Source organism: Sebastes fasciatus, unplaced genomic scaffold (assembly GCF_043250625.1).
Source record: "Sebastes fasciatus isolate fSebFas1 unplaced genomic scaffold, fSebFas1.pri Scaffold_59, whole genome shotgun sequence".
Taxonomy (NCBI): Eukaryota; Metazoa; Chordata; class Actinopteri; order Perciformes; family Sebastidae; genus Sebastes; species Sebastes fasciatus.
Genome location: NW_027428247.1, coordinates 12,501 through 25,226, shown reverse-complemented (window position 1 = coordinate 25,226; position 12,726 = coordinate 12,501). Strand labels below are relative to the sequence as shown.

The window sequence follows — 12,726 nt, the reverse complement described above, 5'->3', positions numbered from 1 at the left end:
CTCTACCTGTTCATTCTGTCCATCAACACTTCCTATAGACACTGAAGCTCTACCTGTTCATTCTCTGTCCATCAACACTTCCTATAGACACTGAAGCTCTACCTGTTCATTCTCTGTCCATCAACACTTCCTACAGACACTGAAGCTCTACCTGTTCATTCTCTGTCCATCAACACTTCCTGTAGACACTGAAGCTCTACCTGTTCATTTTGTCCATCAACACTTCCTGTAGACACTGAAGCTCTACCTGTTCATTCTCTGTCCATCAACACTTCCTGTAGACACTGAAGCTCTACCTGTTCATTCTCTGTCCATCAACACTTCCTATAGACACTGAAGCTCTACCTGTTCATTCTGTCCATCAACACTTCCTATAGACACTGAAGCTTTACCTGTTCATTCTCTGTCCATCAACACTTCCTATAGACACTGAAGCTCTACCTGTTCATTCTCTGTCCATCAACACTTCCTATAGACACTGAAGCTCTACCTGTTCATTCTCTGTCCATCAACACTTCCTGTAGACACTGAAGCTATACCTGTTCATTCTCTGTCCACCAACACTTCCTATAGACACTGAAGCTCTACATGTTCATTCTCTGTCCATCAACACTTCCTGTAGACACTGAAGCTCTACGTGTTCATTCTCTGTCCATCAACACTTCCTATAGACCCTGAAGCTCTACCTGTTCATTCTCTGTCCATCAACACTTCCTATAGACACTGAAGCTCTACCTGTTCATTCTCTGTCCATCAACACTTCCTGTAGACACTGAAGCTCTACCTGTTCATTCTCTGTCCATCAACACTTCCTATAGACTCTGAAGCTCTACCTGTTCATTCTCTGTCCATCAACACTTCCTGTAGACACTGAAGCTCTACCTGTTCATTCTCTGTCCATCAACACTTCCTGTAGACACTGAAGCTCTACCTGTTCATTCTGTCCATCAACACTTCCTGTAGACACTGAAGCTCTACCTGTTCATTCTGTCCATCAACACTTCCTATAGACACTGAAGCTCTACCTGTTCATTCTGTCCATCAACACTTCCTACAGACACTGAAGCTCTACCTGTTCATTCTGTCCATCAACACTTCCTATAGACACTGAAGCTCTACCTGTTCATTCTGTCCATCAACACTTCCTATAGACACTGAAGCTCTACCTGTTCATTCTCTGTCCATCAACACTTCCTGTAGACACTGAAGCTCTACCTGTTCATTCTGTCCATCAACACTTCCTATAGACACTGAAGCTCTACCTGTTCATTCTGTCCATCAACACTTCCTATAGACACTGAAGCTCTACCTGTTCATTCTGTCCATCAACACTTCCTATAGACACTGAAGCTCTACCTGTTCATTCTGTCCATCAACACTTCCTATAGACACTGAAGCTCTACCTGTTCATTCTGTCCATCAACACTTCCTATAGACACTGAAGCTCTACCTGTTAATTCTGTCCATCAACACTTCCTATAGACACTGAAGCTCTACCTGTTCATTCTGTCCATCAACACTTCCTATAGACACTGAAGCTCTACCTGTTCATTCTCTGTCCATCAACACTTCCTGTAGACACTGAAGCTCTACCTGTTCATTCTGTCCATCAACACTTCCTATAGACACTGAAGCTATACCTGTTCATTCTCTGTCCATCAACACTTCCTATAGACACTGAAGCTCTACCTGTTCATTCTGTCCATCAACACTTCCTATAGACTCTGAAGCTCTACCTGTTCATTCTCTGTCCATCAACACTTCCTATAGACACTGAAGCTCTACCTGTTCATTCTCTGTCCATCAACACTTCCTGTAGACACTGAAGCTCTACCTGTTCATTCTGTCCATCAACACTTCCTATAGACACTGAAGCTCTACCTGTTCATTCTGTCCATCAACACTTCCTATAGACACTGAAGCTCTACCTGTTCATTCTGTCCATCAACACTTCCTATAGACACTGAAGCTCTACCTGTTCATTCTGTCCATCAACACTTCCTATAGACACTGAAGCTCTACCTGTTCATTCTGTCCATCAACACTTCCTATAGACACTGAAGCTCTACCTGTTCATTCTCTGTCCATCAACACTTCCTGTAGACACTGAAGCTCTACCTGTTCATTCTCTGTCCATCAACACTTCCTATAGACTCTGAAGCTCTACCTGTTCATTCTCTGTCCATCAACACTTCCTGTAGACACTGAAGCTCTACCTGTTCATTCTCTGTCCATCAACACTTCCTGTAGACACTGAAGCTCTACCTGTTCATTCTGTCCATCAACACTTCCTGTAGACAATGAAGCTCTACTTGTTCATTCTCTGTCCATCAACACTTCCTGTAGACACTGAAGCTCTACCTGTTCATTCTGTCCATCAACACTTCCTGTAGACACTGAAGCTCTACCTGTTCATTCTCTGTCCATCAACACTTCCTGTAGACACTGAAGCTCTACCTGTTCATTCTCTGTCCATCAACACTTCCTATAGACACTGAAGCTCTACCTGTTCATTCTCTGTCCATCAACACTTCCTATAGACACTGAAGCTCTACCTGTTCATTCTCTGTCCATCAACACTTCCTATAAACACTGAAGCTCTACCTGTTCATTCTCTGTCCATCAACACTTCCTATAGACACTGAAGCTCTACCTGTTCATTCTGTCCATCAACACTTCCTATAGACACTGAAGCTCTACCTGTTCATTCTCTGTCCATCAACACTTCCTGTAGACACTGAAGCTCTACCTGTTCATTCTCTGTCCACCAACACTTCCTATAGACACTGAAGCTCTACCTGTTCATTCTCTGTCCACCAACACTTCCTGTAGACACTGAAGCTCTACCTGTTCATTCTCTGTCCATCATCACTTCCTATAGACCCTTAAGCTCTACCTGTTCATTCTCTGTCCATCAACACTTCCTATAGACACTGAAGCTCTACCTGTTCATTCTGTCCATCAACACTTCCTATAGACACTGAAGCTCTACCTGTTCATTCTGTCCATCAACACTTCCTACAGACACTGAAGCTCTACCTGTTCATTCTGTCCATCAACACTTCCTATAGACACTGAAGCTCTACCTGTTCATTCTGTCCATCAACACTTCCTATAGACACTGAAGCTCTACCTGTTCATTCTCTGTCCACCAACACTTCCTATAGACACTGAAGCTCTACCTGTTCATTCTCTGTCCATCAACACTTCCTGTAGACACTGAAGCTCTACCTGTTCATTCTCTGTCCATCAACACTTCCTATAGACCCTGAAGCTCTACCTGTTCATTCTCTGTCCATCAACACTTCCTATAGACACTGAAGCTCTACCTGTTCATTCTCTGTCCACCAACACTTCCTATAGACACTGAAGCTCTACCTGTTCATTCTCTGTCCATCAACACTTCCTGTAGACACTGAAGCTCTACCTGTTCATTCTCTGTCCATCAACACTTCCTATAGACCCTGAAGCTCTACCTGTTCATTCTCTGTCCATCAACACTTCCTATAGACACTGAAGCTCTACCTGTTCATTCTCTGTCCATCAACACTTCCTATAGACACTGAAGCTCTACCTGTTCATTCTCTGTCCATCAACACTTCCTATAGACACTGAAGCTCTACCTGTTCATTCTGTCCATCAACACTTCCTATAGACACTGAAGCTCTACCTGTTCATTCTGTCCATCAACACTTCCTATAGACACTGAAGCTCTACCTGTTCATTCTCTGTCCATCAACACTTCCTATAGACACTGAAGCTCTACCTGTTCATTCTCTGTCCATCAACACTTCCTATAGACACTGAAGCTCTACCTGTTCATTCTGTCCATCAACACTTCCTATAGACACTGAAGCTCTATCTGTTCATTCTCTGTCCATCAACACTTCCTGTAGACACTGAAGCTCTACCTGTTCATTCTCTGTCCACCAACACTTCCTATAGACACTGAAGCTCTACCTGTTCATTCTCTGTCCATCAACACTTCCTGTAGACACTGAAGCTCTACTTGTTCATTCTGTCCATCAACACTTCCTATAGACCCTGAAGCTCTACCTGTTCATTCTCTGTCCATCAACACTTCCTATAGACACTGAAGCTCTACCTGTTCATTCTCTGTCCATCAACACTTCCTGTAGACACTGAAGCTCTACCTGTTCATTCTCTGTCCATCAACACTTCCTATAGACACTGAAGCTCTACCTGTTCATTCTCTGTCCATCAACACTTCCTGTAGACACTGAAGCTCTACCTGTTCATTCTGTCCATCAACACTTCCTATAGACTCTGAAGCTCTACCTGTTCATTCTCTGTCCATCAACACTTCCTATAGACACTGAAGCTCTACCTGTTCATTCTCTGTCCATCAACACTTCCTGTAGACACTGAAGCTCTACCTGTTCATTCTGTCCATCAACACTTCCTATAGACACTGAAGCTCTACCTGTTCATTCTGTCCATCAACACTTCCTACAGACACTGAAGCTCTACCTGTTCATTCTGTCCATCAACACTTCCTATAGACACTGAAGCTCTACCTGTTCATTCTGTCCATCAACACTTCCTATAGACACTGAAGCTCTACCTGTTCATTCTCTGTCCATCAACACTTCCTGTAGACACTGAAGCTCTACCTGTTCATTCTGTCCATCAACACTTCCTATAGACACTGAAGCTCTACCTGTTCATTCTCTGTCCATCAACACTTCCTATAGACACTGAAGCTCTACCTGTTCATTCTGTCCATCAACACTTCCTATAGACTCTGAAGCTCTACCTGTTCATTCTCTGTCCATCAACACTTCCTATAGACACTGAAGCTCTACCTGTTCATTCTCTGTCCATCAACACTTCCTGTAGACACTGAAGCTCTACCTGTTCATTCTGTCCATCAACACTTCCTATAGACACTGAAGCTCTACCTGTTCATTCTGTCCATCAACACTTCCTATAGACACTGAAGCTCTACCTGTTCATTCTGTCCATCAACACTTCCTATAGACACTGAAGCTCTACCTGTTCATTCTGTCCATCAACACTTCCTATAGACACTGAAGCTCTACCTGTTCATTCTGTCCATCAACACTTCCTATAGACACTGAAGCTCTACCTGTTCATTCTGTCCATCAACACTTCCTATAGACACTGAAGCTCTACCTGTTCATTCTCTGTCCATCAACACTTCCTGTAGACACTGAAGCTCTACCTGTTCATTCTGTCCATCAACACTTCCTGTAGACACTGAAGCTCTACCTGTTCATTCTGTCCATCAACACTTCCTATAGACACTGAAGCTCTACCTGTTCATTCTGTCCATCAACACTTCCTATAGACACTGAAGCTCTACCTGTTCATTCTGTCCATCAACACTTCCTGTAGACACTGAAGCTCTACCTGTTCATTCTCTGTCCATCAACACTTCCTATAGACACTGAAGCTCTACCTGTTCATTCTGTCCATCAACACTTCCTATAGACACTGAAGCTCTACCTGTTCATTCTCTGTCCATCAACACTTCCTATAGACACTGAAGCTCTACCTGTTCATTCTCTGTCCATCAACACTTCCTATCGACACTGAAGCTCTACCTGTTCATTCTGTCCATCAACACTTCCTATAGACACTGAAGCTCTACAAGTTCATTCTCTGTCCATCAACACTTCCTGTAGACACTGAAGCTCTACCTGTTCATTCTCTGTCCACCAACACTTCCTATAGACACTGAAGCTCTACCTGTTCATTCTCTGTCCACCAACACTTCCTATAGACACTGAAGCTCTACCTGTTCATTCTCTGTCCATCAACACTTCCTGTAGACACTGAAGCTCTACCTGTTCATTCTCTGTCCATCAACACTTCCTATAGACCCTGAAGCTCTACCTGTTCATTCTCTGTCCATCAACACTTCCTATAGACACTGAAGCTCTACCTGTTCATTCTCTGTCCATCAACACTTCCTGTAGACACTGAAGCTCTACCTGTTCATTCTCTGTCCATCAACACTTCCTATAGACTCTGAAGCTCTACCTGTTCATTCTCTGTCCATCAACACTTCCTGTAGACACTGAAGCTCTACCTGTTCATTCTCTGTCCATCAACACTTCCTGTAGACATTGAAGCTCTACCTGTTCATTCTGTCCATCAACACTTCCTGTAGACATTGAAGCTCTACCTGTTCATTCTCTGTCCATCAACACTTCCTGTAGACATTGAAGCTCTACCTGTTCATTCTCTGTCCATCAACACTTCCTGTAGACACTGAAGCTCTACCTGTTCATTCTCTGTCCATCAACACTTCCTGTAGACACTGAAGCTCTACCTGTTCATTCTCTGTCCATCAACACTTCCTATAGACACTGAAGCTCTACCTGTTCATTCTCTGTCCATCAACACTTCCTATAGACACTGAAGCTCTACCTGTTCATTCTGTCCATCAACACTTCCTATAGACACTGAAGCTCTACCTGTTCATTCTCTGTCCATCAACACTTCCTATAGACACTGAAGCTCTACCTGTTCATTCTCTGTCCATCAACACTTCCTATAGACACTGAAGCTCTACCTGTTCATTCTGTCCATCAACACTTCCTATAGACACTGAAGCTCTATCTGTTCATTCTCTGTCCATCAACACTTCCTGTAGACACTGAAGCTCTACCTGTTCATTCTCTGTCCACCAACACTTCCTATAGACACTGAAGCTCTACCTGTTCATTCTCTGTCCATCAACACTTCCTGTAGACACTGAAGCTCTACCTGTTCATTCTCTGTCCATCAACACTTCCTATAGACCCTGAAGCTCTACCTGTTCATTCTCTGTCCATCAACACTTCCTATAGACACTGAAGCTCTACCTGTTCATTCTCTGTCCATCAACACTTCCTGTAGACACTGAAGCTCTACCTGTTCATTCTCTGTCCATCAACACTTCCTATAGACACTGAAGCTCTACCTGTTCATTCTCTGTCCATCAACACTTCCTGTAGACACTGAAGCTCTACCTGTTCATTCTGTCCATCAACACTTCCTATAGACTCTGAAGCTCTACCTGTTCATTCTCTGTCCATCAACACTTCCTATAGACACTGAAGCTCTACCTGTTCATTCTCGGTCCATCAACACTTCCTGTAGACACTGAAGCTCTACCTGTCCATTCTGTCCATCAACACTTCCTATAGACACTGAAGCTCTACCTGTTCATTCTGTCCATCAACACTTCCTACAGACACTGAAGCTCTACCTGTTCATTCTGTCCATCAACACGTCCTATAGACACTGAAGCTCTACCTGTTCATTCTGTCCATCAACACTTCCTATAGACACTGAAGCTCTACCTGTTCATTCTCTGTCCATCAACACTTCCTGTAGACACTGAAGCTCTACCTTTTCATTCTGTCCATCAACACTTCCTATAGACACTGAAGCTCTACCTGTTCATTCTCTGTCCATCAACACTTCCTATAGACACTGAAGCTCTACCTGTTCATTCTGTCCATCAACACTTCCTATAGACTCTGAAGCTCTACCTGTTCATTCTCTGTCCATCAACACTTCCTATAGACACTGAAGCTCTACCTGTTCATTCTCTGTCCATCAACACTTCCTATAGACACTGAAGCTCTACCTGTTCATTCTGTCCATCAACACTTCCTATAGACACTGAAGCTCTACCTGTTCATTCTGTCCATCAACACTTCCTATAGACACTGAAGCTCTACCTGTTCATTCTGTCCATCAACACTTCCTATAGACACTGAAGCTCTACCTGTTCATTCTGTCCATCAACACTTCCTATAGACACTGAAGCTCTACCTGTTCATTCTGTCCATCAACACTTCCTATAGACACTGAAGCTCTACCTGTTCATTCTGTCAGTAGCTCTGGACAGGAGCCGCAGCTGAAGGTTTAAAATGGGAAAAAAGCCACGAGAAGATATCAAACACCAAATAACAGCGGTTCATAGGGATGTTAAAAGAGACGATACTTCGGTACCAAGTCGATGCCAAAATTCTGAAAGCATGACTAGTTGTTCTACAGTACTGATGAGTACTGATGAGTACTGATGAGTACCGTCTAGGCTTGAGGCTGACGTCGTCCCAGGGACGATAGAAAATGTGTTTGGGATGTAGTGAACTCACGATCAGCGCGTCCAGGGGACGCACGCTTTTCTTTCCCTGATAACGCTACAATGTGAACAACACATCAGTGTTGCAGGACGAGAGCTAGTTAGCATTAGCTGTTAGCAGCCGTTGAGCAGCACAGTCCTACACGGAGCTAACGGCTAACGTTAACGGGAGGGGTCATTGATTTACATTGTGATGCATTCAGGCTCTAGTCAGTAACATGAGTCCTGGGTGAAGGTAAAGACTGTTTTAGACTGTTGATCGTACAATCATGTCGTTTGTTTATAGTCTTTGAATAATGGAGAAAATAACCAGCAGATGAATGGATAATGAAAAGAGTTGTTAGCTGTAGCCTTATATTACATTATTACATTATATTAGCCTTATATTACATTATTACATTATATTAGCCTTATATTACAATAAGTACAAATACACACTAAAACATTCACGGGACTTTTGTCATTAGTTGCAAAGCTGCTGAATCGGACTCTTCAATCTCCCATGTTGGAGCATCTGAACCTCCTGCTGGCCTCTGACTGTACTGGAAGCTTCATAGTGTGCTTAATGGAACGTATGATTTACTGTTTGTATTGGAAGTGTACGAATCTATCAGATTTTTTATACAGCAGTTGTCGACGAGGCATCCAAATAAATGATGAACAGTGAACTACAGAAAGCCGATGCCTGTCTGGAGAGCGTGAAGTCCATCTGAAGCCTTCTGAACCGGAACACGTAAAATGTGCATTTCCCGTTTATCAGACAAAATGTGCAAAAAAGCTAATCCCCGAGATGTCCACTTTTCAGGAACTGAGACAAAGAAGTCTCGTCTAAAGCTTGATGACGATGCGTTTTCAAGTTGATCTAACAGGGTGTTGAAATCAGAGAGACAACAGAGAATAACCTCAATAACCTCACAGACGCAGTAAATCACAGACATTTCCATCAATGAGGCGATATTCAGTTTGGTAGCTTAGAGAGGGAATCGAACCACCAACCTCGGTCCTGCCTTGCTCTGTTGAGCTGTGAAGTTTTAAGAGAGCACCAAACCCAGCTAAAGGAAGCAGCACATTAAACTGTGGGCACACAGACAGACACCCTTCAGCAGCAGAGCTCACCGGAGACGAGACGATTCAATGGTGGATCAATGACGGACGACTCAATGAGAGAACAAACGGGTCCCTTCTCTTTACTTTCTCACACTCTTTTTGCTAATCGCGACGACGTTTCCATCAATCAACACGCCTTCACTCCGGTAAAGGAGGAAGAGAGACGACAGGCAGTCCAATGCAACAGGAAAAGATGGGGAGAGAGAGAGAGAGAGAGAGAGAGAGAGAGAGAGAGAGAGGCAGGAAACCGAGTCAGAGGGTTGTGACACACTTCTTGGTTTCTTTCTGAAACTTGATGAATCAGACCTGGTGTCTACACCCACACAACCCTACCCGTTATGACCGCATGAGCCCATTCATGCCGTGATGGCGGCTTACAGAGAAAAGCTGCTAAAACCCGACATTTACATTCCTTCTTCCTCGAAACTACGACACCTCTGGAGTCCAGTCCAGACTTGTCAACGTCTCTCTCTTTTACAAGAAACACCAAACTTTACAAATCTGACTGTGTATCCCTGCAGCTACAGAAACACTGCAGACACCGTGCACGAGTTACAAACGTGTGTTCACAGCTCTGCCGTGTGTCTATCGGTACTCTTTGATGTGAAGGAGAGTAAAGAGAGAGCCTAGCTGTTTGCAGGACTGCTTGTTGTCCTCTCATTGTAAAGCAGTGCTCTGGGTCTGGTTTCCGTGGTTTGGACGCCCAAGTTTCAAAGAAGGTAAGTCTTAATACTTCATATACAATTAGAGTAATGATTAATTTTGGGGGAAGGCCCTTTCCTGTTTCAACATGCCCTCGTGCACAAAGCCGGGCTCATAACTAAATGCTTTTCCCAGTTTGGTGTGGACCTGGACCGGCCTGTCCCGAGGCCTGACCTCGACCCCGTCCAACACCTCTGGGATGAACCGGAACACAGACGGTGAGTCGGACCTGATTACCCAAAGTCAGTGTTGGACCTCAGTAATGTATACACACACCGATTTGATCATCTATTCACATGGTAGGTCACCAAAAGAAGGTATAAAAGAGCATGACAGCGACCTCTAGCAACTAGGGATGTCCATAACTAACCGTTTAACCGACACTACACGCAGCATCGTAGCTGCTAAGTTAACGCTCCCGGACGCTGAACTGGAGACAGTGAACGCAGCATCGTAGCTGCTAAGTTAACGCTCCCGGACGCTGAACTGGAGACAGTGAACGCAGCATCGTAGCTGCTAAGTTAACGCTCCCGGACGCTGAACTGGAGACTCCCGTCAATGAATATCTGTTGTGCTCCTGCAGCTGGTACACCGCTGCATGAGAGGCACTAATCTTGTCGGTTAACGAGGGTCGGTTATCGGTTAAGAACATTTTTCAAAATGAGCATCCCTCCTAGCAACCATAGGAATTATCACAGGAGCAGAAGCCCCCCAGGAGACCGAGTTTGCCTCCCGTGTGAAACCAACAGCAGCCGGCTGATAACAGTGCAACCGGGTGGAGTATTATAGCTCAGGTGGGTCACCTGATGGAAACACCACGTCCTCTAACATCACACAGAACTGAAACCGATAGCTTCAATCAAGGCCAACGTGTTCACACAGCTCCAGTGTACTTCATAACCATAGAAAAGTAAAGATGAGACAGAGACAGACGAGTAGGACGGAGAGGACGAGTATGGCGGAGAGGACGGGGAGGACGGGGAGAGCTGAGAGTGAATGTGGGGGAGTGGGAGGAAGAACTAGAGAAAGAGAGAGAGGGGGATATGAAGAGGGAAAGCGGGTGAGAGGCAGCGATAAGAAGAGGAAAAAAGAGTGGAGGGAATGGGAGGAATGGGGGAGAGCGAGATAAGAAAACAAGTTAAGGGAGAGAGCGAGAGAAAAAGAGGAGAAGATAGAAGGCAAACAGGGGGGGGGGGAGACGTGACAGCAGATATGAGGGAGACGAGCTGACAGCAGTTATATATAGTCAACAGTTTCATTTAGAAGAATGATGAAGAGGAGGAGACGAAGGGAGAGACAACAGTAGAGACACTGATACGGGACTTCTCAGCTCCGTACTGATATCTTATATGATATATAATATACTGATGTCAAGACTTAAAAGTTACAAATAGAGTTCTTTGATTTTAGATAATTAACTGAATCAGAGTTAAAGCAGACAACCTTCAGTCATCAGATCTCAGTTACACTGCTCACTGTTCATTATTAAATGGTAAATGGTAAATGGACTTGGACTTATATAGCGCTTTTCTAGTCTTCCGACCACTCAAAGCGCTTTACACTACATGTCAGTATTCACCCATTCACACACACATTCATACACTGATGGCAGAGGCTACTAAAGTGCCAACTTTGCCCATCAGGATTTTAATCTAAATACTCATTCACACACCGATGGCTATGCCTCCGGGAGCAATTTTTTTTTTGGGGTTAAGTGTCTTGCTCAAGGACACATCGACATGTGACCCGGAGCAGCCGGGGATCGAACCACCGACCTTCCGATTGGTGGACAACCTGCTCTACCCTCTGAGCCACAGCCGCCCTAAAGAGAGAAATCCATAAAGACATGAAGAGGAGACAGAGAGAGGAAGAGGAGACAGAGTGAGGAAGAGGAGACAGAGAGAGGAAGAGACAGAGTGAGGAAGAGGAGACAGAGAGAGGAAGAGGAGACAGAGTGAGGAAGAGGAGACAGAGAGAGGAAGAGACAGAGTGAGGAAGAGGAGACAGAGAGAGGAAGAGGAGACAGAGTGAGGAAGAGGAGACAGAGAGAGGAAGAGGAGACAGAGAGAGGAAGAGGAGACAGAGAGAGGAAGAGGAGACAGAGTGAGGAAGAGGAGACAGAGAGGAGAGAGGAAGAGGAGACAGAGTGAGGAAGAGGAGACAGAGAGGAGAGAGGAAGAGGAGACAGAGTGAGGAAGAGGAGACAGAGAGAGAAAGAGGAGACAGAGTGAGGAAGAGGAGACAGAGAGGAGAGAGGAAGAGGAGACAGAGTGAGGAAGAGGAGACAGACAGAGGAAGAGGAGACAGAGTGAGGAAGAGGAGACAGAGAGAGGAAGAGGAGACAGAGTGAGGAAGAGGAGACAGAGAGGAGAGAGGAAGAGGAGACAGAGTGAGGAAGAGGAGACAGAGAGGAGAGAGGAAGAGGAGACAGAGTCAGGAAGAGGAGACAGAGAGAGGAAGAGGAGACAGAGAGAGGAAGAGGAGACAGAGAGAGGAAGAGGAGACAGAGAGGAGAGAGGAAGAGGAGACAGAGAGAGGAAGAGGAGACAGAGAGAGGAAGAGGAGACAGAGAGAGGAAGAGGAGACAGAGAGAGGAAGAGGAGACAGAGAGAGGAAGAGGAGACAGAGAGGAGAGAGGAAGAGGAGACAGAGTGAGGAAGAGGAGACAGACAGAGGAAGAGGAGACAGAGAGAGGAAGAGGAGACAGAGTGAGGAAGAGGAGACAGAGAGGAGAGAGGAAGAGGAGACAGAGTGAGGAAGAGGAGACAGAGAGAGGAAGAGGAGACAGAGAG

The 12,726-nt window shown here is 44.9% G+C and overlaps 1 long non-coding RNA gene across 1 annotated transcript in view; it reads left to right on the top strand.

Moving 5' to 3' along the window:
* Positions 1-9,774: 9,774 nt before the first annotated feature.
* The window catches only part of LOC141763839 (uncharacterized), a 9,891-nt gene continuing 6,939 nt past the window's right edge, over positions 9,775-12,726 (top strand). The window contains exons 1-2 of the long non-coding RNA XR_012593177.1: positions 9,775-9,951; positions 10,070-10,152. This is a non-coding gene — a long non-coding RNA (uncharacterized LOC141763839). The remainder of the gene's footprint in view (positions 9,952-10,069; positions 10,153-12,726) is intronic.